The sequence below is a fragment of the Ambystoma mexicanum genome, chromosome 12 (genome assembly GCF_040938575.1).
Source record: "Ambystoma mexicanum isolate Mex_15411 chromosome 12, UKY_AmexF1_1, whole genome shotgun sequence".
Taxonomy (NCBI): domain Eukaryota; kingdom Metazoa; phylum Chordata; class Amphibia; order Caudata; family Ambystomatidae; genus Ambystoma; species Ambystoma mexicanum.
In genome coordinates, this window is record NC_090936.1 from 908,599,539 (window position 1) to 908,624,341 (window position 24,803).

Here is a 24,803-nt window from a genome sequence, read left to right on the forward strand (position 1 = left end):
TGTTGTAAAGTACATTTATTTGACATCAAATGTTTGGAGAATATTCAGCAATTTGCATTTGTCTTTGTTGTCGATCCGCAAAAGTTCATGTTGAGACACGCGATGTTCCTTTGCGGTACAGAGAGTGTTAGATCAGCTTACAACTCAGTGCACCACAATTCGGAATATGAAACTGTGGTTTTAAAGTAAACAGCAGGATTGTACATTTGGTAAAGTACATTTATTTCACATGAAATGTTTAGTGAATATTCAGCGATTTGCTATTGTCTCTGCTGTCGATCAGCAAAAGTTTATTTGGAGCCACGCGTTGTTCCTTTGCGGTAGGTAGGCTGTTGGTTTATGATAAAAGCAGTAAATGCTCGCTCTGATAATCGGAAGGTTGCTCCAACAACGAGCCATTAGACCACCCTATTGGTTAGTATGTTGTTTGTAGCCGCTAGTACTGTGTAAGGGCATATTGGTCCTTGACGATTGTTCCATAAAATGGTGAGGGTCATGAAGTTGCATATTTGGACTTGCACCTGGCAGTTGAAGACCCCAACCGCTGGAGTCTGTAAATCGTGACATAGACAAAATGGGGCCACGTACCTGTTTTAAAAAACAGATATTAGTCTCACCAGCCGATCTTCATTAAAAATCATCATTTTATTTATTAGGGCGTGAAACTATTTGCTATCGAAGATAGTGCAACAGAGTATGTTAATAATAAAATAATAATATTTTCCCATTCATATAGCGCTAAGAACCGTGAGGTATGTAAGCAGTGCTTATTATTAACCACAGTGTGTGGTGCTCATTTATCGACCACGGAAGGATGAAAGGCTGAGTTTCGCCTTGCCGGGATTCAAACCTGCGTTAGCAAGCTGTGCATGGATGTCAAAGCGAGCGCTGTACTCGCTGTGCCACTTGACAGGCTACAGTGAAGTGGCACAGCGAGTAGAGCGCTTGACCGCCTATAGACCGGTTAAATTATTTCTATTAACCCACCCTGTGTCGTCTGCCTTTTTCAGAGCCCTCTAAACGACAGGGGATCAATTCGGCAGTTATGTGCGCGGTAGAAAACATTATGCCACTTTCAACGAACAAGTTCAACTTGAGCGGTCTTTAATGCTACGCTATTGTAATTATATTTGGTATAAAGTAATCTAAAGGATTACTTACAGTACAATTGCAATTTCCATTGTCTACGAGTGGTGCAGTCCCAAAATACGACTCCGCGTGTGCCAACGATCTTTCGTATAGTGATATAATATGTAAAAGTGGTTTTGTTTCAGAAATTTCATCTTCTCTTACGTTTTAGCAACACTCCTTCAAGAGAAGTCTTTCATCACAATCTCTATCTGTCAAGGTCAAAACACAATACAACCTTATAGTCCGCTTCGTGAGCCTTTCCGGGGCACGACAAAAAAATGGAAGCAGCTGACCTTCACTGTGAACGAGCATAAATTCTTACTTTGCAACATTCTGTGTAAAGCCATCTGTAGAAGTTGGTTTTTGCACGCCATGTTTGTAAATTGTTTGCCTGATATTAAAAACAACTTTGTTAAAGGGACGTTATGGTTAAGTTGCGCTATTAAAAACCTATGAAATTCAGTGAAAAAAACTTAGTTAAAGGGACGTTATGGCTCAAAGTAAAACCGAAAAACTCCTGAAATTCGCCAGTTATGGTAACATAAGCAACCATAACTCGCGCCACCGTGCACTGCTAACAGTAACACCCAGGACATCAAAGATGACATCACTAATGTCATTGATGACATAACTGATGACATCACATGGCTGGCTCTCCCTTTTTATCCTTTACTGACATATCGAAGCCACATAGTTTTCTTCAGTAACAGTCAGGAAGTAAAAATTGAAAAGGTACTATATTTGTAGACTTAGGGTCCTGTCACATCATATGAAACATGTACATAGCGGAAGATACAGGCTTGAAAGAGAGCAATCCTTTCTGTGCATGAAGATAATCATTATGGTTATCAGCACTTTCTCATAGTTTTATTTTGATTACTCTACCTTCCCCCTATATGCTCATATTTGTATGCATTATACTCACTCTCCATAGAGTGAATGGGAAAAAATGTTTGCTCGCGCATACAGCCCAAACCGCTGGACGGATTTCCACCAAATTTGGACCAGGAGCAGCGGCTTGGTCCCGAAAGCGTGCTTTTGCAAATTTGGTGAAAATCCGTCCAGTAGTTTTTTTAAAATGACCAAAAAGTAGGTAAAAAAAAATGTGTGATATCTGTGTTCGGTTTGCAGATACACTTCCCTGTTCGCTCCGCGGAAAGTGTCCTGATTGGCCATTCGTCTTGCGTGATGTTCGCGGACATGCAAAGTGTTCGCTGATTGGACGGCGTGGAGCGTGAAGTGCGTCAGATTTTTCGGTAGCGCCCGCCATATTGGATTCGCGGACGTCCCCGGACAGCGCGGTGAAACTTTGTTTAAAATGTGTATTTTGTAGAGTGTGTTGGTGTGTAGGAGTGTTTGGGGAGGGTGGGAGTGTATGAGATAGGATGTAAGTTGTGTTTTTTATGTGTTAGACGTTCTTTTTGTGTTCGATTTGTTTGCGGCCATCACGGGTGTTCTGAAATGTTCTAAATAAACTGACTAGGGGGTGTTCTAAGGAGTCAATATGTGTCCGTTTTGTTCGCAAGCAAAGTGAAACTGTTCTAAGAATACTCGCGGTGTCCGGGGAGTGTTCGTAGGTGGTGTCCTGAGGACGCTGTCCGTATTGTTCTCTGTCAAGTTGAATGTGTTCTAAGAACACGTGCGGTATCCTGAAATGTTCGCAAATAAACAAGATGGTGGTGTTCTGAAGACACTTCTAAGAACACTCCCGGTGTCCGGGGAGTGTTCGTAGGGGGTGTCCTGAGGACGCTGTCTGTATTGTTCTTTGTCAAGTTGAATGTCCTAAGAACACTCGCGGTGTCCTGAAATGTTCGCAAATAAACAAGATGTTGGTGTTCTGAAGACACTTCTAAGAACACTCCCGGTGTCCGGGGAGTGTTCGTAGGGGGTGTCCTGAGGACGCTGTCCGTGTTGTTCTTTGTCAAGTTGAATGTGTCCTAAGAACACTCGCGGTGTCCTGAAATGTTCGCAAATAAACAAGATGGTGGTGTTCTGAAGATGCTTCTAAGAACACTCCCGGTGTCCTGGAATGTTCGTAGGGGGTGTCCTTAGGACGCTGTCCGTATTGTTCGTTGTTAAGTTGAAAGTGTTGTAAGAACTATCGCGTTGTTCTGAAATGTTCGTAGGGGGTGTCCTGAAAACGGTGTCCGTATTGTTCGCTGGCAAGTTCAAAGTGTTCTAAAAACACTCACATTGTTCGCGGACATTAAAAGTTTCCCATAGATCATAGTTGAAATGTTTGACTCTATGGATGTGCTATGCTGCGGTGGTTGTTGCCAGGGCATAGAGTCTTGGGTGCATGGCCATTTGGCCATGCACCCAAGACTCTATGCCCTGGCAACAACCACTGCAGCATATCACATTCATATTTGCTTATAACTTTGGGTGAAAAACAAATGTATAAGGAACAAAGGTATTAGATACTAAGGATGGGATATGCTGCTATGGTTGTCCTTATTATTGTATGCTTACTGTTTGGTCTAGTAATGGGAGTCCATGTTGTTCTTCTTCAATTCTGTGATAAAAGAAAATAGCATGTTAGTATTAGTATTTTGTAATGACTTATTACATTGTATAAGCAATAGACTTTTATTTTTTTTCGACCCTCATATTTAGTAGAGTACAAATCAGAGTACTGTGCAATTTGCTCAGTTTCTGTATTTGTTGCTAAAATCATTGGGTCTGTGGGAGAAAAAAAAATCCATGTTGGATTAAAAAAAAAACCTTTTTCTGTTATGCTACAGTTTATTTGTTTGTTTGTTTTCAGTGTTCACTTGTTGTTTCTGGCTAATGCTTTATACTTTGCTTTGTTGTATTTTTTTGGAGCAGTAACAGATTCTTCATTTGTTTTGATATTATAAAATTTTGGAGCAGTTAGATACCAATTGGCGTATTCTAACTGTCTATTTTTTTAATATATTTTAGTGGTTTTGATTTACCTATTTGGATATTGTTAAATTTTGGGACAGTTAGATACCAATTGGCGTATTCTAACTGTGTATTTTTTTGGCCTAATTTAGTGGTATTCATTTATCTGATTAGTTGTTGTAGAATCTTTGAGCTGTTAGATAGCTTTTGGAGTATTCTAATAGTTTATATTATTTTAACACAAATTTATAATTTTGGGACAGTTAGATACCAATTGGCGTATTCTAACTGTGTATTCTTTGGTCTAATTTAGTGGTATTCATTTATCTGATTAGTTGTTGTAGAATCTTTGAGCAGTTAGATAGCTTTTGGAGTATTCTAACAGTTTATATTTTTGTAACACAAATTTACTTAAAGGTTTAAATACAGTTTATTTATCAAATTTTGGTTTTAAGAACATCAAATAAGTGTTTGTAAGATTTGCTGGTAATCTCTGCTTTAGAGTAATGGTACTATCATTACATTCAAACCATCCACATTTCTTTTTTATGTATGCAGTGTAGTGCCCTGAATTGGTTGTGGCTCCTGCATGGTAGATTATACCTATTGTTGTGAAGGTTTTTTTACCAAGTGATATTTGACCATGTGTGAATCCAGTCAGCTTGCAGTTGTTTTTGGTAACATCTGCATTGTAATGTAGAAGCATTAGTATTACGTATTTAATATGTGTTTGTATTACTAACGTGGAGTGATTATCTGAATTGCAGGTAGAGCATAATCTACCATGGTTTGCATTTTGTACAAGTTGCTGAAATGTAATGGATTCACAATTTGGTATTGATATATATATGAAGCGTTCATTGGGGATTTCTTCTTGTGTCACATTGTTGCAGAGAGTGCATGTATGTTTCCACATGTTTGAAATCTGAAAGATTTCATTTATAGGTATGTTTTTGTTTTCCAGTACTTGTAGTAAGTACATTAGAAATTCTTGTGGATCTTCCTGTGAGTTTATAGTGAATTTCACCATTCCAGCACAGTAGTCCAATTGTCGTCTTATTCCAAAAACACTATATGTGTTGTCAGGATTGTTTGCTGCATTTCTGTGAAGTACTAACATTTGCAAACACAATGGGTCTGTACTGTGTGAGTAAATGTTGTCAACAATTGGTGGTAATTGAAATAGAATATTCATTGCTACATTTGCATAGCAACTTACACCAACTATATTTGAGAATTTAAATGGTCCAGGTAGTTCTGTATCTAACTGCTTTTTTTGGAGTTTGTCTTCCTTCTTTATAGAAGTACCTGGTTTACTTTCTTTTTTGTTTGTGGTACTTGATGAAGTATTAGTTTCTTTTACTCTCTTTGGAGGATTTGCAGTGACGTCCTGTTGCATTTCTGTTTAATTTAGTTTTCTTTTACAACGTTTTAGTTTTTGTGTTTAGATGGGGAGTGTATAGTGAGCGAAGTCTATTATATTCTAAAATGCAAGGAATATCAGCGTTTACTTTACTTGCATCAAAGTTGATTAGAAATAGACCGTCAAGTGTACGTAAGCGTGATAGTGCTACGTAGCTCATGCCTTCTTTAAAGACTGTGTTACCAATATCTATCATTGCTTTGTCTAGGGTAAGACCTTGTGATTTATGAATTGTGACTGCGTATGCAAGAGTTGTCTCTGCGTACATACATATCTTTGAAGATAGCTGTTGAGCGTCCTATCCGTTTTACTTCTGAAAGTTTGTCAAAGAGTATATTGACAAACTGAATTTTGTTGTCACGTGGGTATGTTTGAAAGCCAACAACTGTACCCAGTGCTCCATTAACTAGACCTTGGTCCACGTCAAGGTTACGTTTAAGCATTACTCTGCAATTTAAGGATAATTTTAACATATTTTCTAAGCCTGCTATGTTTGAGATTGATTTTTCTAAATTATTTAGTCTTGTTGTGGCTTGGTCACACATGGGTAGGGTCATACCATGTACATCTAGTTTGTCTGTGGCGCTAATTTCCATTATTGGTTGCATTTCTTTACTTAGCATGATTTCATTGAATTTGAAACAGCTTGCAAGAGTTGGCATTAAGGCTATACAATTGACATTTTTGTGGGCTAATTGTTCCATAACATCTGTAGCACATGCATTATCGCCATAAAGTGCATTAATGTGCGGGGTTTTCAATGTTGCTTCTGCTTCTTTAGAAAGTATACCAACTCTCAAACTTTTTAAAATGTTGGCATAAGTTAGATCTGCAGATTGGCACATGTTTTCTGTTAATTCTCTGTATTGGAAATGTTGCCAAAGGTTGACATTTCCAATGCTGCCAACAGTTTTACGGCAGAGTTTGTGCCCTAATGTTTTAAAAATAGGTTCACCTTTTACTGGTGTTAATTGAAGCAGATCTCCAAAAACAATAATGTGTTTTCCTGCAAAGAGCTCTTCATAGTCTGTTTTGAGTACTTCTTGTAATCTGAGGTGAATCAAAGCTAACATCAGGTTGGAGACCATGCTCACTTCATCTATTAGTAGCATTTTCATTTGTTTCAATACTCTGCGTAATTCCATTGCAGCTTCTGCAGAAAGTTTGTAATAGTCTAATTTGTTCTGGTGTTCTACTGGTAATAGTAGTAATCAGTGTAATGTAACACCACCTATGTTGTAGGCAGCTAAACCTGTGGGGGCAGTGACAACAGCTGACAGTTTGTTGTTTGTCAATTGTTGAAGGAACTTACTAATGATTTTGATTAGGAATGTTTTGCCAGAACCAGCTTCACCACTGACGTACAGTAGTATAGGTTTATAATTATGGCAGGAACATTCTTTATTTTCATGTTTTACACCATGTGCAATTTGTTTTGTTACTTCTTGAAAAATGCTACTTTGCTCATTGTTTAGTTTTGATTGTAGTATAGTTAAGTCTTCCTTATCTTCATACTGACACATGGTGTTTTCTACTTCTATCATAGCTAATTCTGCCTCATTTGTTATTAGTGGTTCTCCCAGTGGTTCTTGGCTTCCTGTTACAGAAGGTTGACTACTGTCAGGAGTATCCTTATCTAGTTGGGCTTGGAGTTCTTCTTCATGTTGCTGTTCATTGTGCAACATTGTTTTGTACTGTGTAAAGTTTACATCAGTTACAGTGCTTTCATTTGCTTTGAAAGCACCCTCATATGAGTCATAGTTATCTAGTAATTGTTCTTCTTTTCTCCATGGTTTGAAGAGTTGTAGCAGGGACATGTAATATACTTCTTTATGTTGAGGAGTCTTCAATGACAATTTGATATGATTAATTAAATTTGGTTTAGTGAGTTTAACTAAGCTGCCTTCACAGTCTGTCACTCTATATTTAGATTTTTTTCATCGGGTTTCATATTATTTTTGTATGTGTAGTTTTGGGCTATTTGGTATAGACACATGTTTTCCAAAGTATTACTTCTGTTTGGGTAGTATGTGTCCAATAAATTGTTTTTTAAAATGTCTTGGCTGCTGGGATCATGTTTGGCTATTGTTTCTATATCTTCATATGATTTTAGAACACTTTTTCTAGATTTAGCTGGACCAAGACTTAGCCATACTATATTTTCAGATTTACCATACAATGAAGTACCAGTTAAACGATCAGCTGCTTCATAAGATCCACATTCTCTATGGGTGAGCATTTTTATGCCCAAGCTGTATAATTTCTGAGATACTGTTTTATCTGATGACAGGTCATTCCAGAGGTCTTGGAGCTCTGTCTTTTCTGCTTTAGTTAAGTACGCTGTGACATATCGTGCAACTGCAGTAGAATTGTCTGCAATGTACTGCACATCTATGTTTGCATTCCATAAGTGGGCAATGATTGCATTATAATCATTGATATATTTTTCTTCTTCTTTTCTTTTTATGTAATATGTATTTTTAGGTGACTTTCCTTTAACAGTATGTCTAACTGAAGACATGAGGTTGTGTACTTGACCTGTATTTGTATCTGGTCTAGGGAAACCAAATCAGCATTTGGTGTAGTATTTGCCTTTGTTTTTGTATTTGCAACAACAATATTTTCCACATTTGTGTCTTTGAAATTGTAAAATTTGTGCATGAAGATCACTATTTGTGGCTTCTGATGGAATTTCACAAGTGACATATTTTTCAATAAACTGTAAAACAGTGGCATCACTGTCCTGACCAAATTTAGGAGCATCTTTAATCCATAAAAGCATGTGGATATGTGGTGCTCCTCTGGCTTGGTATTCTTTTCTCCAAAAGAAGTGTTGCACTTCTCCAAGGGGAGGAACAGTTGTATTACAAATAAAATGTAGCATAGCAATGAAGCGATGGTGAAAATATCTTGAAACATTAACAGGATCCAAAGAACAAAGTTCTCCAGGTGTTAGAATATCTATGTTTGTTTTGTTTTTATTTGATATGCATAGGAAATCATGTAAATCTTCCCATGCATATTCTGCACAACTTAATGTAACAAACCAAGTGGGTGGGCCAAGGTTTCTGATCATACAACGTACATCTCCATGACGTTGAAACCAGTACTCTTTAGTAACACGCATATTTGCTAATAGATTTGTAATATTTGATTGAAAAACCTCATCCTTTTGTTGCACTTTCTCTAATAATTGTGTAGCTGTCATATTTTGAAAGTGTGATCCTGATTTTAATATGTGTGCAACTCCGTAACATAAAGTTGCTAGTTCACTTTCAAAGAGTAGGTGGAATATGTATTCCACATTTTGTCTAAATCTGGGATCTTCAGAATACATCCGTAATGAGTGGTATTCTGAAGCTGATATTTGAATAGGTCTATCATCATACCTTCCTCCTTTGCCAGTAGGAAAGAGTAGAGGAAAAGCACATGCTTCTATACTTTTTTCCCATATACTGATTGGCGATCCTTTTGTTTGACGCATTTGGTAAGTTTCTAGTACATCTTGTACTGTGTCATTACAGTGCAAAGGATGAATTGTATAATGGACTAAAGTATTTGATATTGTAGCAGGATCTAGTAGCTCAAATTGACCAGCTTCTTGTGTTTCTTGAATTATTTCAGTTGTATCTTTCAAGTTTTATTCAATATTAATTTCTTTGTAATATTCATTATTCTCTTTAAGATATTGGAAGGCTTGTCTAACTTTATATAAATCTACCAGCTGTTGCCATATTTTTTTGTCTTTTGTAGGTACTCCATTTACTAATATAATTAAAGATTGCTGCATTGGACGTTGCACTCCTAGAGTATGCACATTTTCTTTTAGATTTAATGGTAAATAAACTACTTTTCCACGAATGCCTTTTCAGAGGGAGGTAATTTTGCTGTTTTTGGTTGAAGGCATATTATTGCTTGAAATGGGTGTACTGTTTGAATTATGATGCTCTCATATAAATTAAGTTGTTGTAGAGGTTTTGGTACTGGGTATAATTCCAAATTATTTGTGATAGAACGTGAAGGAGTTTGGTTGTTGTCAAGTTTTGTAGTGCAATAACTGCAAAGTATTAAGGGCTCAGTTATTTCATATTTGTTTTCTGCTAGAAGGTAGAGAGCTAATTCAAACCATTTAGAATGTTCATTGTCTTCTATTTTGTATGATAGGTCCACAGTTTTTGTGTTACTTTTATAAAAAATTCTACGGCAACATACACATACATGGTTTGGTACTTCAGCTGATGTACTTTTAAATGTTAGTATTTCTTTTTTGTATGTGTTTAGCAAAAGGTTGCCATGTGTAGAATTGTTGCTTAATTGGTTTAAAGCTATTTCATTCTGTAAATGGCTTTCACTTCCAAAATATTTTTTCTGGATATAGTGAATTTCTTCAAGTAGGTCTTTTGCTGTACCATGTAGAATGATGTTATTTAACTTTGCTAGCGCTAATGCAGGACTTTTAGCATAGTACAGTTTATAGACTAGATTTCTTATAGTTGAATGATGTGTTGATATCCTTTTGATATCATGGAAAGTAGTTTTACAAGTAGGTCCTGTAATGCAGGCCAATGAATGTCTTTGTAGTCCTGTGTACTTGCGCACTGGACAGGTATCTATATTTTGCAGTAATTTAATTTTGATTTTGTCTTTGCTTTTTACATATTTATTGAGGAATTGGTGTAAAGATTTCAAAACTTTGTTTGGGAATGTTATACATTGATGTGCATGGCCATTTGTACACTAGACGTTCTGATTCAGTTGAATGGAGGGGTAATTCTAGGTTTTCAGGGCATATATTTGTAAGGAGTACTTCTTGTTCCATTATGGTATTATTCACTTTTTCATAACCTCGACCACTGCTATTTATGGCAATTGCATTTGTTTGCTTTTGTTTGTACGCTTCTTCATTAAAATATGGTTCTGTGCTCGTAGTGTGATTCCATTCACCTCCGCAGATACTTAAGAAGTTCTTTCTGTTGACATTTTGCTTATTGAGAAGTCTTTTTTGTAATTTAGTTATTAGTTTTGTTAGTGGTTTCATTTTGTTTAACAGTAAAATAAATACATTTCTTTTGAGAAGAATTGCACTGTCCATCAATGCTTCTAAGATTAATTTCCTATGATAGATTTTAAGCTTTGAACCAGATTTCTCTCCTGTTTTTATAAGATTTTGAAGGACTTTGTGACGGTATATTTTGACTAAAAGACTTTTCTTGGTATGCTTACTTTGCGCTATATTAAAATTTGAAGAAGTAGTTTTATCTGTACTGATAGCTGATTTTCTGTTAATTGTTTTTTGGTTTGTTTTACATTTTGATAGAGGAAGCGAAGTTGTTGTACTTGAAACTTCTTGTGTTTCACTAAATGATTGTATTAGCTGTTTTGTTTCAACTTTTTTTTACAAATTCTGCTAGAGATGGATGCTTATGTTGGACACCTTTATTTTCATTTGCTCTAATTTTGCGTTGCTTTCTACAGAGTTGTCTTTTGGTAGGCATTCTTTAGGGTCTGTTGAAAAAAATAAAGAAGATATGGGTTGGGGTGTTCTGGAATGTATGTGTGCTGTGTGCATGAGTGTTTGAGTAAGATGATAAAGATAAATGTAATGGTGTGTGATTGTGCCATGGGAACTAAAACTAGTAGGGATAGGTATTCTTGAATGTATGTGTCACTAAACTGGGGTTCAGATGACAAAAAAAAGTAAGCTAGTGGTGTGGAAAAGTACAAATAGTACATCTAATATATACAACAGTTGTTTGTTCTATAATATGAAAATTGTAGTGGTTCAGTTGGCTAATTTGTGTGTCCAAAAATAGAAATTTGTGGGCCATTCTGGTTGTAAATTGCTGTTTACGACATGGACATTTTTGGACAAAATGGTACAAAATCTCTATTTTAAGAAACCAAAATAGCTGGTATTAATGTTATAGTATATTTGATTAATAATATAAATATTATGGTGATATTTTACTTACTTTTTTTTTTAATTAACAGGTAACTTCTTAGTTTTCTTTCTTCTTCGAATTCGGCTGCTTCTTTTCAGGAAACTGGTCTTCACTGCAACTGTAAAAGCTTCAAATTAGTAACTTTGTTTGTATATAGCACTGTTTTTAATTTAGATATTGATTTTTTTAATTGAAATCCTCAGTGCCTTCTGTAAAACCATTAAACTAATTTATTTACATAAGATACATTGCATCAGTTCAGTACATATGATATGTTGTTAATGAACAAATTGTATTGAATGACTAACTGTAGCAAAAATAAAATATCTTTACTATGTCTTGTGAAATTTATAATATATTAGTGAATACCACTAGTCTGTAAGTAAACTGTTCTAGGTAATAGCGCCTCAATGTCATGTCTAATTTAAAGTAATTAAGTAAATAAATAAATAAAAACAAAAAAATATGAAATTGTGTAAGTATTTTTATAAAGGTTTAAACATAGATTGTGTTTGCATGCAATTTTGTTTGAATATATGTAGTCTATATATTTCATTTAAAAAATGTTAGTTTAACATGATTTGAGTGTGTGTGTTTAAAGAAAGTAAAAAGTATAAAAGTGTATAAGTGATAGTTGATTTTAGGAAATTGAAAAAAGTACAGTAAATTCATTTTACAGATTTTACAAGGTAAAAGTCTGTTTGAAAAGGTGTTCATCTACCATAGCTCTCAACTCACACGCTTTTGGTGGGTGTCACACGCCTTGTAAAGGGCAGACTCACCCGCCAAGCCTCCTGCACGCCCATTCATTCCAATGGGCGTCTCACCCGCCAAAAACAAAATCTGGTGATTTCACCCGCTTGTAAAACAAAAATGGTTGAGAGCTATGTCATCTACTATACAGAAAATATGCATACCTGAAGTTTGTGTTCATGCATATGGATATGCATGTAGCTGTAAGTAGAAATCTTGAAGACTTGTACAGTATTTGTGATAGATGCTGCTTGCCAATGATATGATACTTGTACTCAGAGAGATTCAGAGTACATTTGCAGTGCTGATCTATGATGATGCAGTTAGATGTAGAGGTCTTGAATGTGATTGGTGCATGGTCATGTGATTTTTGAGGTACATCCAATGAGGGAATGGCAGAGAGAGTGTAGTGGAAATGGTAGAAGGGCTGTTCATGTTACGATATGTCCGCGGACATGGCGGTAGTTCCCGGACATCGGGAGTTACATCCGGGGATTTTTGGGTTCAGAAGTCATGCAAATGAGAATAAGCACTGAAAGGGATTGGTCAGGAAAGTTTGGTGGGTGTGTTGTGCCAGGAGAGATTTTCTCAGATACTCTTTTTGCTGAGAGAACAAAAGATAGCTATGGCTGTGTGTTTCAGAAAACAGATTGTTTGGATTTTAGGAGATTCGTGGATACATTGGTTGAAGGTGCATGCAGAAAGCTGTGGAGTAGCTGTAGATCTTGGATTCCCACATGTGGAAGTACACTGGCATGGAGTACGCGGAATGAAGTAGTTGGATTTGCTACCTCTCTGTGCTACTTTGGAGACAGAGCAACATCCAGACATAATTGTAATTCATTGTGGAGGGAACAGTTTAGGGCATGTGACTGGAATTTTTCTTTGCAATTTGCTATGAAAGAAGGACTGAGGAAGGTTATGGACATGTCTCCTAATTCTCAAGTGGTATTTTCACGGATTGCGCAGAGACAAATGTGGCTTTGTTCTTCTTCATTTGGTCCACAAATGGAAAAAGCAAGGCACAATGTTAATAAGGCTGTTTGTGGCTTTCTAAGAGATTTTGGCATGTCTTCTTTTCACAATGAAAATATTATGTTTTGTAGTACATACATTTTTCACAGAGATGGAGTCCATCTTACTTATGCTGGCAATCAGATTTTTCTGAGAAATGTACAAAATGCATTGCAACCTTTTTTGGAATTACAACAACGATTTTGAAGTAGATGTTAAGCATTTACAAGTTTTGACTTACAAACACCACCCAAAGGCTCTTTTCAGAGCCACCACTTCTTTCCAGAGAAAATTACAATGTTTGTGATGGAGTAGTAACCCAATTTTTTTAATGTTCGCGAACTGTCCGCGGACTTCTAAAAAATTCAAAGAGCCCTGCTTCATTTATTTTCACTTCTATTTTTTAACTGGGAAAGGCGGCTCTGAAAAGAGCCTTATTTTTTTTTGATTTTTGTAATTTTGTATTTTTTTTGGTTTTTCAGACACGACACACTAGGAGAGGAGGGTAAAGGAGGGTAAAGGGGGGGACACCAACCACAGGGATAAGACAGGGCGAGCTGAGAGAGGAAGATGTAGAGTGGGTTTTATTTGGGTAGTGAGCAGGTCTTCTTGTGCTCTGAGACGATAGTCTCAAAAGCACTCCGAAGTCGCTCCCCCCTGCAGAGTACTGTGTCACAGTACATACATACAACTGTGACCCTCGAAAGGTAAGGGTCATCAGCATTCTGTATGGCCTGTGAGGCAGCTTGAGAAAGACGCTGTCCCACAGAGGTGGTCCTTGTGGTGACAGGATCAGAAACAGAGGATGAAGTAGAGGAAATCAACCTGCTACGTTCTTCGCAAGGTACAACCCAGCGAATAGCCCCAGAGTGAAATGACCTCAGGTGTCGCTTCATAGTAGTGGTCCCAAAGCTGTAGTTGCCGTGCTTCCCGCGACTGAGTATCATTTTGCACTCATTGCAGGTAACATGGTTCGCACGAGCCTTAGGACCATTCCCATGAATGGTAAATAACCGCCACACCCAAGACTCACGCCTAGTGCGGGTAGTAGGGATTTCCTCTACCTCATTCTCATCATCCTCTTCTTCCTCCTCCGCATCCTCAGTCCTGTTCCCCTCTTCAGGCCCTTGGGGAGGTGGTGGTGGTGCTGAAGCAGGTGCAGCACCAAGTGGCAGTTCAGCAGCCAAGGATGCCATGTCGATGATGGTGTAGTCTGCAGGTGGCAGCAAAAATCACTGTGTTCTGAAGAATAGCCAGAAACACAATGGGAATAAGCTCTTGGGCGTGGTCTTTTATAGGGGTGCTTGTGCGCGGTCCGCGGACATGCGCACTGTGCACGGACAGATCGAACACAAAAAAAGGATCGGAAAGTTTCAAAAGGTATATAGAAACTCAAGATTGCTATGTGGGACTTGTGGCATGGTGAGATTTTATTGAAAAATATTATGGATTAACTGAAAATGTACTTTTAAATTGTTCGGGGACACGAACAGTGTCCGCATTTCAGGACACCCGATGAGCGTGGGCGTGGTCATATGATCTGTTTGCGAACTAGTCTGCGAAGGAAGCGCCTGTCTGCAGGACACCAAGTGCACGGAGATTGGTTAGCGCATGCGCATTGATGTCCTACGGACACTGTTCGGGTTCTGAAGTAATTAAAAGTGCGTCACACGTGAAACGAATATTTCAGGACACCGCGTGTGTTCTTAGAACAGTTTAAACTTGGTAGCGAACATTAAGGACAGATATAGTGTTCTTCAGGACACGTGTAATTTAGTTTATGTACGAACATTTCAGGACACCAATTGTGTTCTTAGAACACTTTCAATTGGGTAGCGAACACTACGAACAGTTGTACTGTTGTTCAGGACACATAATTTTGTTTATTTACGAACATTTCAGGACACCAATTGTGTTCTTAGGACAGTTTTAAGTTGATAGCGAACATTACGGACAGATATAGTGTTCTTTAGAATACTTTAATTTTTGTTTCTTTACGTACATTTCAGGACACTACGAGTGTTCTTTGAACATTTTGAACTTGCATGAGAACATTACGGACAGATGTAGTGTCCTCAGGACAGTTACATTTTCATTTCTTTACGAACATTTACGAACAACCGCGGTGTCCGTGGACACCTAAATTGGTTTTATTACAAGGAACTGAAAGTAATTACAACACAATATAAAAAAGTAACTTTATTTAACATATATAAACAATTTATGACTGAGAAGGTGGGGCAGAAACGGAAAAAAAACAGGAGAATTAGGGTTTTCAATATTAGTGGGATCAGGTGAAGAAGGGATGGAAATCTCATCAAAACGTTGTGGTCCATGGAGAGAGTTTGGGGATAAATGAATGGGATATGGTGAGGGGGGACAAGTACGTATGTTGTTGGTGGTTTAAGTGATATTCCACAAAGTTCTTTAAATCCATAAAATTTGCCATAAGTTGGTCCATTTTGTGGGTAATGTGTTCAAGAGTAACCCTAGGTCTCCTGGGGGCAACCAGACGTGGTCTCCCTCTCACTGTGCTTAGAGAGGCATCAGCTTCACCTCACTGATGATCCCCAACAAGGGTGAAACACGTGTATGGGGTTGCTGGTGGTACTCTCGTTCAGATTGGAATTGCCATTGTATTTCGGTGCTGGACTGCCCCTTGGCAGGACAAAGACTGATATGCAAATGGATATTACCCATCTGTGAAAGGCACAGTGAGTAAAAGCAGTGGCTGCGAACTTTCAAGTGGTAATAACCACTGAACAGGTTATCATGTCTGTTCTTTCGAGAGAGGTGCGCCCGCTACCTTTGTAAAACTGTTCAAGAGTGTTATTCACCACTTCTTTTTCTTTGGAAGTTGCAATTTTTGTAGGGTCTGTAAAAAAATGTATATGTTGAATGTATACAAAATAATATTTATCAATTGGTTTATACAGTAAAGTGTGTACCATTAGGTGGACTATCTTCTAACATTTTGTCTTGTGGGAAATGGTCCTCTAGCCAGTCCAGAGTACTACACATTTCTGTGAGAAAACAAAGAAGAAATATGTTTTTTTTTTTCTAATATAGAAATTTTATAAATATATGAGTAAAAAGAAGTGCACTTACTATGTCTGGTGAGATATGTAATCAGTAGTGTATACGTCTGGTCTTGCTGTTGGTTGTGGAGCGTCTGTGAGGTAATTATGGTGGAAGCCACTTTATCTTCTTTTGGTATATTCCATTTTAAAACATATTGTATTTACATGAATGGTTAGTGTGTTACATATATGGGTAACATTTTTTAAGTATTACTACATATACTTTGTATGTGTGCTGCTTTGTGAATTTGTTAAATGTTCCTATGTTATTATATAACTATTACACATCATACCTCCCCAGAGTTTTTAGGTGGTGGTACTGTTCTCCGAACATGTCCGCGAACATTAAATAAGTTTGCGGACATCAAGTTCATAAGAAGAGATCTAGTCAGTTCCATATAACATGTATATGAAGTCGAAGTCATTATTGTTAAGTTGTGCTACTAAAAAACTATGAAATTCAGTGAAAAAACTTTGTTAAAGGGACGTTATGGTTAAGTTGCGCTACTAAAAACCTATGAAATTCAGTGAAAAAAACTTTGTTAAAGGGACGTTATGGTTAAGTTGTGCTACTAAAAACCTATGAAATTCAGTGAAAAAACTTTGTTAAAGGGACGTTATGGTTCCAAGTAAATCCGAAAAACCCTTGAAATTCGCCAGTTATGGTAAGCTAAGCAACCATAACTCGCGCCACCACCGTGCACTGCTAAGACTAACACCCAGGACATCAAAGATGACATCACAAATGCGATTTGTGCACTATGCCAAAAAGTCGTGATTCATTTGTAAAACAATGGAGATCTGTTTGTCCTGTGCAATTGTCATGGAAACAATTAAGATGTAATGATTTACGTAATGCATTCAAGTATATATTCGGCATAGAAGGACTCCGTCGGGGTACGCCCACTTACGGCGGCGGGGTATGGTGGTTAAATCATGTAGCATATACACAAGGCACCAGTTGATAGTTTACTTATAATTATCAAGGGTATGGACTGTCTCTAGTAGATCAGTCAGGATTACAATTCCCATTCCTTTTATCAATTGTCTGGTTTTTCCAGGCAAAGATGGCCACCATTGTTTTGCCGCATGGAGGGTGTACCTACCGATGGAGTCCTTCTTCCATTTCGGTGAAACTGCTCTACACCATCTTTATAACTCACTGGTTGTATGGGGACCCGTTGTTGTGATCAAGCGTCGAGTAGAGCCGCGAAACACGTTAACGTTCCCAACGTGCACTTTTATTATGCACTTTGGGAGTGCCAAATTTTGATGGCCTTTTAACTTTTGTGCCATCTTGCAAGGCACTAATAAAGACGTGTATTTTACCACTATTTTGGTGTCCGGATCCCTTTACTTTATGGATGTGAAGAGTGCTTCTCACCCTGCCTGACGTTCATCAGTGCCCAGAAGATATATATATATATATATATATATATATATATATATATATATATATATATATATATATATATATATATATTCAGTAAAAAAACGTTGTTAGAGGGACGTTATGTTTCCAAGTAAAACCAAAAAACCCCTGAAATTCGTAAGTTATGGTAAGCTAACCAACCATAACTCGCACCATCACCATTCAGGGGGTTTTCGGTTTTACTTGGAACCATAACATCCCTTTAACAAAGTTTTTTACTGAATTTCATAGGTTTTTAGTAGCGCAATTTAACCACAATGTCCCTTTATCTAAGTTCTTTAACTGAATTTCATAGATTTTTAGTAGAACAACTTACCTGAACGTCCCTTTATCAACATTTTTTTACTGAATTTCATAGGTTTTTAGTAGCAATACTTAACCATAATATTCCTGACTTTATATTCATACAACATAGAACATATTGAACCCCCAGCTAGTGATTTTGATGTCCGTGGACGGACGCGGACAACAGCAACACTACCCAAAAACTCAGGGGGTATCTTGCATTGTTATATTTTGCCATATGAACAGTGCACAAGTTCAAAAACTAGTACACAAACACATTATATGTAGTAATACATAAGAAATAGAACCTAAATATCTAACATATCAACCATCCATTTAAATACCATATGTACTAAATGGAATATACCAAAAAAAAAGATAGCCTTCAACATAATTACCTCACAGAAACTGTACAACTAGGAGCAACAGCAGATCTACAGACCAGTAAGAACACAATTTACCAGAAGCTAGTAAGTGTACTTTATTTTTCCTATATATTTCTAAGATTTCTGTATTAGATACAATAAAAGTAATATTTTATTTTCACAGAAATGTCCAGTACTTTGGAGTGGCTTGAGGAGGATTTCCCATGTGAGGAAATGTCTGAAGCTAGTGATACTAATGGTAGACACTTCTCTATATAACCAAATTAATAAGCATTACTTTATGTGCACTTAACATATATATAGTTTCCGGTGATGCCTACTATCTATTTCCTACCCAAGGTGCATAAGAACAGAACTAAACAACCAGGAAGGCCGATAGTTACGCTATGTGGTGCACTACTTGAAAATATATCAAAATTAGTGGACGAAACCCTTATTCAATTTGTCACCATCTTACCGTCATATCTACGCGATACTAAAGACTTCCTTAACAAAATTGATGGCATACCTTGGGAGAAGACATACATACTAGCTACACTGGATGTGGTCTCCTTATATACATCCATCAAGCACACAGATGGCCTCAAATCATGTGATTACTTTCTAAAAACCAGATCCCTCAACTTTTTAGAACATGGCAAGATGATTCTGGAAATGATTAACCTATGTTTGACAAATAACAGCTTTTTTATTTAACAAGAACTTCTATACCCAGTTGCAAGGTACAGCTATGGGAACAACAGTTGCTCCTTCGTACGCTAATCTCACTATGGGCTGGTGGGAGAAGTTTGAAGTTTGGACATCTACCAATGCTGCAAATACTGATAAGGTTGTACTTTGGTTACGTTACATAGATGACCTATTCATTATCTGGGATGGGTCTATCACTGAATGGTTGGAGTTTGTTAAATTACTTAACATCAATGCATTTGTTTTACAATTCACCAAATCCCATAGCAGGACTGCTATTGTCTACTTAGATATTCTTGTTATTGTGGCAGAAGGTGAACTAGTGACAGAATTGTATCGCAAACCTACCAGTTCAAACGTACCACTGCATGCTATAAGCAACCATCCCACAGCCCTGAAGTGGAGCATACCTTATGGCGAATTAATTCGCATAAGACGCAACTGTTCCCAAATTGAAACCTTTGATAAAGAATGTGGTTGTATGGCCCTGAAGTTCCTACAAAGAGGTTATCCCAAAAAAGTGTTGGAAAGAGCGTATAATAAGGCATGAGAGAAAGATCGCTCTGTTTTGTTGATGTCCAAAGTTCCATTGGTAACTAGTTTGGAAACAGGAGATACCAGACTAATTCTAACATATAGCAAAGCTTCCAACAATATGCGTCACATAATGCATAAACATTGGCATATATCGAAACAAGATGAACATTTGCGAAGAATTCTGGGTAATAACATCAACATCACCTTTAGACGCTCTGCCTCACACAGGGATCACCTTGTATCCAGTTATATGTGTCCTAAAATCGTCTCAATAAGCCAAAGTTGGCTTGGAGCAATACCAGACGGTTTCCAGAAATGTACGAAATGTAAAGCGTGCAAATTTGCCACGAATACAAAAAACTACCTTCATCCAATACTACACAAAAACGTGATTATCAAATCTCATATCACCTGTGAAACTGAGTATGTTGTGTACGTACTAACTTGCCCTTGTGACAAGTGGTACGTTGGTAGTACCATTGGCAAACTGAAATTGAGAATATTGCAACACATAAGAGCCATCAAGAATATCGATTTTACGTATCCGATGGCGCCTACTTTGGGATACATGCTATTCCAAAGGCACCTAGAGGAGGAAACCGTGAATTGCTCCTTAGACAAACTGAGACGAAATATATATTGGATCTAGAAACTAAGAAACCCAAGGGACACAATCTGGATGAGGAACTTTATACTTTTCTTGGGACTTAAATTTATTATCTGTATTTGTCTCATACATCTTGAATTGTATCTGTTCTGGGTTTTTACTTTGAGACCCCCCTTTTCATCAACTCTTTGCATTTTACTGTAGCTCTTTGGGACACGCCTGACATAATCTGCAGTTCCATCAGCTGGTCTGACATATATGGGATCATGTTGTTATTTATTATACTTGCACATTGATCTTTATGCTACATGGTTTGGTGACACCACTTTCATTTCTCACATTAGCTTGTAGGTTTTAGAGTCTATCAATTCAATATTCCAAAGACAGTAATTGAATGAATTTTAGATCTCTTCTTACTTCCAGCTATCTAATTTTAATGTTTTCTTTCTTTGTTTTATATGTAGGGTGAGCAATTTTATTGCTATGTTATCTAGGAACTTCATTTTAAACCCGTAGTTATATTCTATTTTAGTGATTTTCAAAGTGTTCCTCCTTTTATATTGCACATTAGACTGGTTACGATTATTGCTCAGGTATGATTGATCTTCTAATTAGGGTTTTATCCTTTGTCGCAGTCTTGTATCTTAATTGTTTGATCATCTGTATAGTTGTGTGTTTACAATTTGTTGTTCCTACATCAAGGCTATTAATGCACTAAGCACTTTATATATCATTGTTTAAGGATTTCTATGCTGCTATATTGCTATTTGCACATTACCCGCGGGGGTTAGTTACTGCGACTTTGCACATGCACTTGCACTTTATGCATCACCATATGCGGTTTATGCAAAAAGCAGCCCATGATGCATTATGGCACTTGCACTTTCATTACATAGCCTACCAACAATATGATGTATGATAATTTCGAATATATGTCACTAGCTACATTGACACATAGCTTTTTGCAATTCATTCATGAATTGCAGGTATATTACTTTACAAATTATCCAGGATTGCAATAATTGATCAGTATGGAATACATTGGTATTTTTTCAGCGTGTTTTTTGACATTAGACAAACGTGTTTTAGACTAATAAACAAACGCGATACACGCAGCACTACACATACATATCGACCTGACTCAATACACACCTTAAAACATATATTCGTTTTATAAACAAAATTAATAATACATTTATAAACGTAACATGTGCAACAGGAGGACACTTACCGAAATTTAAAATGTATGGCTTACATGTTGAGAAAAGCGATATATCGCAGCCAATTGGATCTGCCTAACAAATGTATTTCATGTAATTTAATGTTTTTAAAGGCAACCAACTGTGGGTTTAAACACTTTCAAACATGGCGGATTTTGTGGGAAAAAATGGCTACCATTGTTCTGGACAATCTATCCATGTATTCCATAGAGAACACACGGGTTTAAATGGACTTCTTTTGTTTCTGCACCCTCATCGTGATCAAGCGGCTAGCTTTGCCACGAAACGCGTCGTTGTCCGCATTTTTCTTATGTCCATGGCATTTTATTAAAGAACATTTTGGACGTTTTGGATGACTGCTGGTCTCTTTGCTACTCTGGGTACAGTGTGGAATCACCACGTGGGTTCGTTTTCTGGAGTGCACTCCGACAGCCTTATACTGTGGTACAAGGCTATTCTACATATATATATATATGTATATATATATATATATATATATATATATATATATATATATATATATATATATATATATATATATATATATTTAACATACCATACAAACATTGAAAATAGTACACCAAAAGATACATTGGATCAGACCCTCCAGCACATGGAAGAAAAAATGGACATGCTCATGGCAAATTTCAACCATTTGAAGAACGATGTAGAGGATCACATAAAAGGAAAAATGTAATATCATTGTCCCACATGTACCTGTACCCCCTCTCCATATCCCAGTAAATTATCCCCAAACCCTCTATACGAACAAAAACGTTTTGATGAGACTTCCATCCCTTCATCTCCTCCTATCCATCCTCTTGAAACCCCCAATTCCCATGTGTTTGTATCAGTTTCTGCTTCCCATTCTCTTTAATAAATTGGACACCTATATATAATAAAACAAAAATATGATGGGCCTCATTACACGGATGGCGGTATTAGCACATGGACCAAGGTGCTATTAGCACCTTGGTCCATGCTGGTAAAATACCGGCACCGCCTTGGTGGAAAGGGGAATTACCGCCCCATTCCAAGGTTGGCGGGGCGGTAATTCCCCCTTCCACAACTGCCCTTCCCCATTCCCATTTTTGCCCCATAGGGCATAATGGGAATGGGGAAGGTGCTAATTATGGCACCGCAATTTTGCGGTGCCGTAATTAGCACCAAGGTCCCTTAGTGGGTTGGTTTTTAACGCCTGCAAAAAGCAGGCGTTAAAGCACCAACCCGCTAAGGGACCTCGTAGTAAGGCGGTAATGGTTAACAGTCACCGTTACCTTTAACAGTGACCGTTAACCATTACCGCCATCCGTGTAATGAGGCCCTATGTGTCTTAATTCAGTTCGTTTTTGCGTTCTTTTCTTGAAAAGGCGGTTAGGATGTCCGTGGACAGTGCGGGTGTCCGGAATGTCCACAATTAACCAACATGGGGGTGCCCTATGACACTATACGTGTCTGTACTGTTTGAAGGCAAGTTACAAATGTTCTAAGAACACACTTGGTGTCTGGGATGTCCGTAAAACCCAAAATGGAGGTGTCCTAAGGACACTATACCTGTCTGTACTGTTCGCAGGCAAGTTGAAACTGTTCTAAGAACACAGTCTGTGTCCGGGATGTCCGTAAAACCCAAAATGGAGGTGTCCTAAGGACACTATACCTGTCCGTACTGTTCACAGGCAAGTTGAATCTGTTCTAAGAACGCATTCTGTGTCCGGGATGTCTGTGAAACCCAAAATGGAGGTATCCTAAGGACACTATACCTTTCCGTACTGTTCGCAGGCAAGTTGAAACTGTTCTAAGAACACACTCATTGACCGGGATGTCCGTAAAACCCAAAATGGAGGTGTCCTAAGGACACTATACCTGTCCGTACTGTTCGCAGGCAAGTTGAAACTGTTCCTAGAACACAATCAGTGTCCAGGATAACCAAAATGGAAGTGTTGTAAGAACACTATACCTGTCCGTATTGTTTGCAAGCAAAATGGAACCGTTCTTAGAACACACGCAGTGTCCGGGATGTCCGTAATTAACCAAGGTGGAGGTGTCCTAAGAACACTATACCTGTCAGTATTGTTCGCAAGTAAAATGGAACCGTTCTTCGAACACACTCTGTGTCAGGGATGTTCGCAATTAACCAAAATGGAGGTGTCCTAAGGACACTATACCTGTCCGTATTGTTCGTAGGCAAATGGGAACTGTACTAAGAACACAATCAGTGTCTGGGATGTCCGCATATATGTAAAATGGGGGTGTTCTAAGGACACTTTACCATGTCCCAGACAAAAACCCTGATTCTCTACATACTTTTTGGAACTTTTTGAGCCTCTTTGGGATGTTCGATCTGTCCGCGGATGGCCCGGGTGTCCGCAGAGCGTGCACACGCACCCCTATAAAAGGCCACACCCCAGAGCTCATCCTCATTGTGCTTTTGGCTATTTGACAAAGGAGTGTCTACTTTGGCTACAGTCTCGGAGCATGAGAAGACCTGCCTACTACCTAAGTATGGCCCACCCTACATTTTCCTCTCTCCACCCGCCCTTTGTTATCCCTGTGGTTGGTGTCCCCCCTTTCCCTCCTTTCCCCTCCTCTCCTAGTGTGTCGTGTATAAAAAAACAAAAAAAAATAATAATAATAATTTTAAAAAAAGGATCTTTTTAGAGCCGCTTTTCACAGTCAAAAAATAGAAGTGGCAAATAAATTGAGCAGGCTCCTATGCATTTTTTTTAGAAGTCCGCGGACAGTTCGCGAACATCAAAAACTTTGGGGTGCTGCCCTATCAAAATTATTGCACTTTTCTCTGGGAGGAAGTGGTGGCTCTGAAAAGCGCTTTTTGGTGGTGTTTTTTGTATTTGAAAAACTTGAAATAATCAACACCTACTGCAAAAAAGATGGCTTAATTCCACAAATGGACGCAATGCATTTTGTAAATTTCTCAGAAAAATCTGATTACCAGGATTCGATCCCTACAAAAAATGTATGTGCTACGAAACATAATATTTTCATTGTGAAAAGAGGACATGCCAACATCTCTTAGAAAGGCACAAACAGCCTTATTGAAATTGCCCCTCGCTTTCTCCATTTGTGGACCAAATGAAGAAGAATGCAGCCACATTTGTCTCGCAATACGAGAAAATGTTACATGGGAATTTGGAAACATCTCCATGACCTTCCCAAATCCTTCTTTCATCGCAAATTGCAAAGAAATTCCTGACACATGTCCCAATCTGTTCCCTACACAATGAATTATAATTATGTCTGGATTATTCTCTGTCTGCAAACTAGCACAGAGCGGTAGCAAGTCTAGCCACTTCATTCCGCGCACTCCATGCCAGTGCACTTCCACATGAGGGAATCCAACATCTGCAGCTACTCCACAGTGTTGTGCATGCACCTCCAACCAATGTATCCATGAGTCTCCCAAAATCCACACAATCT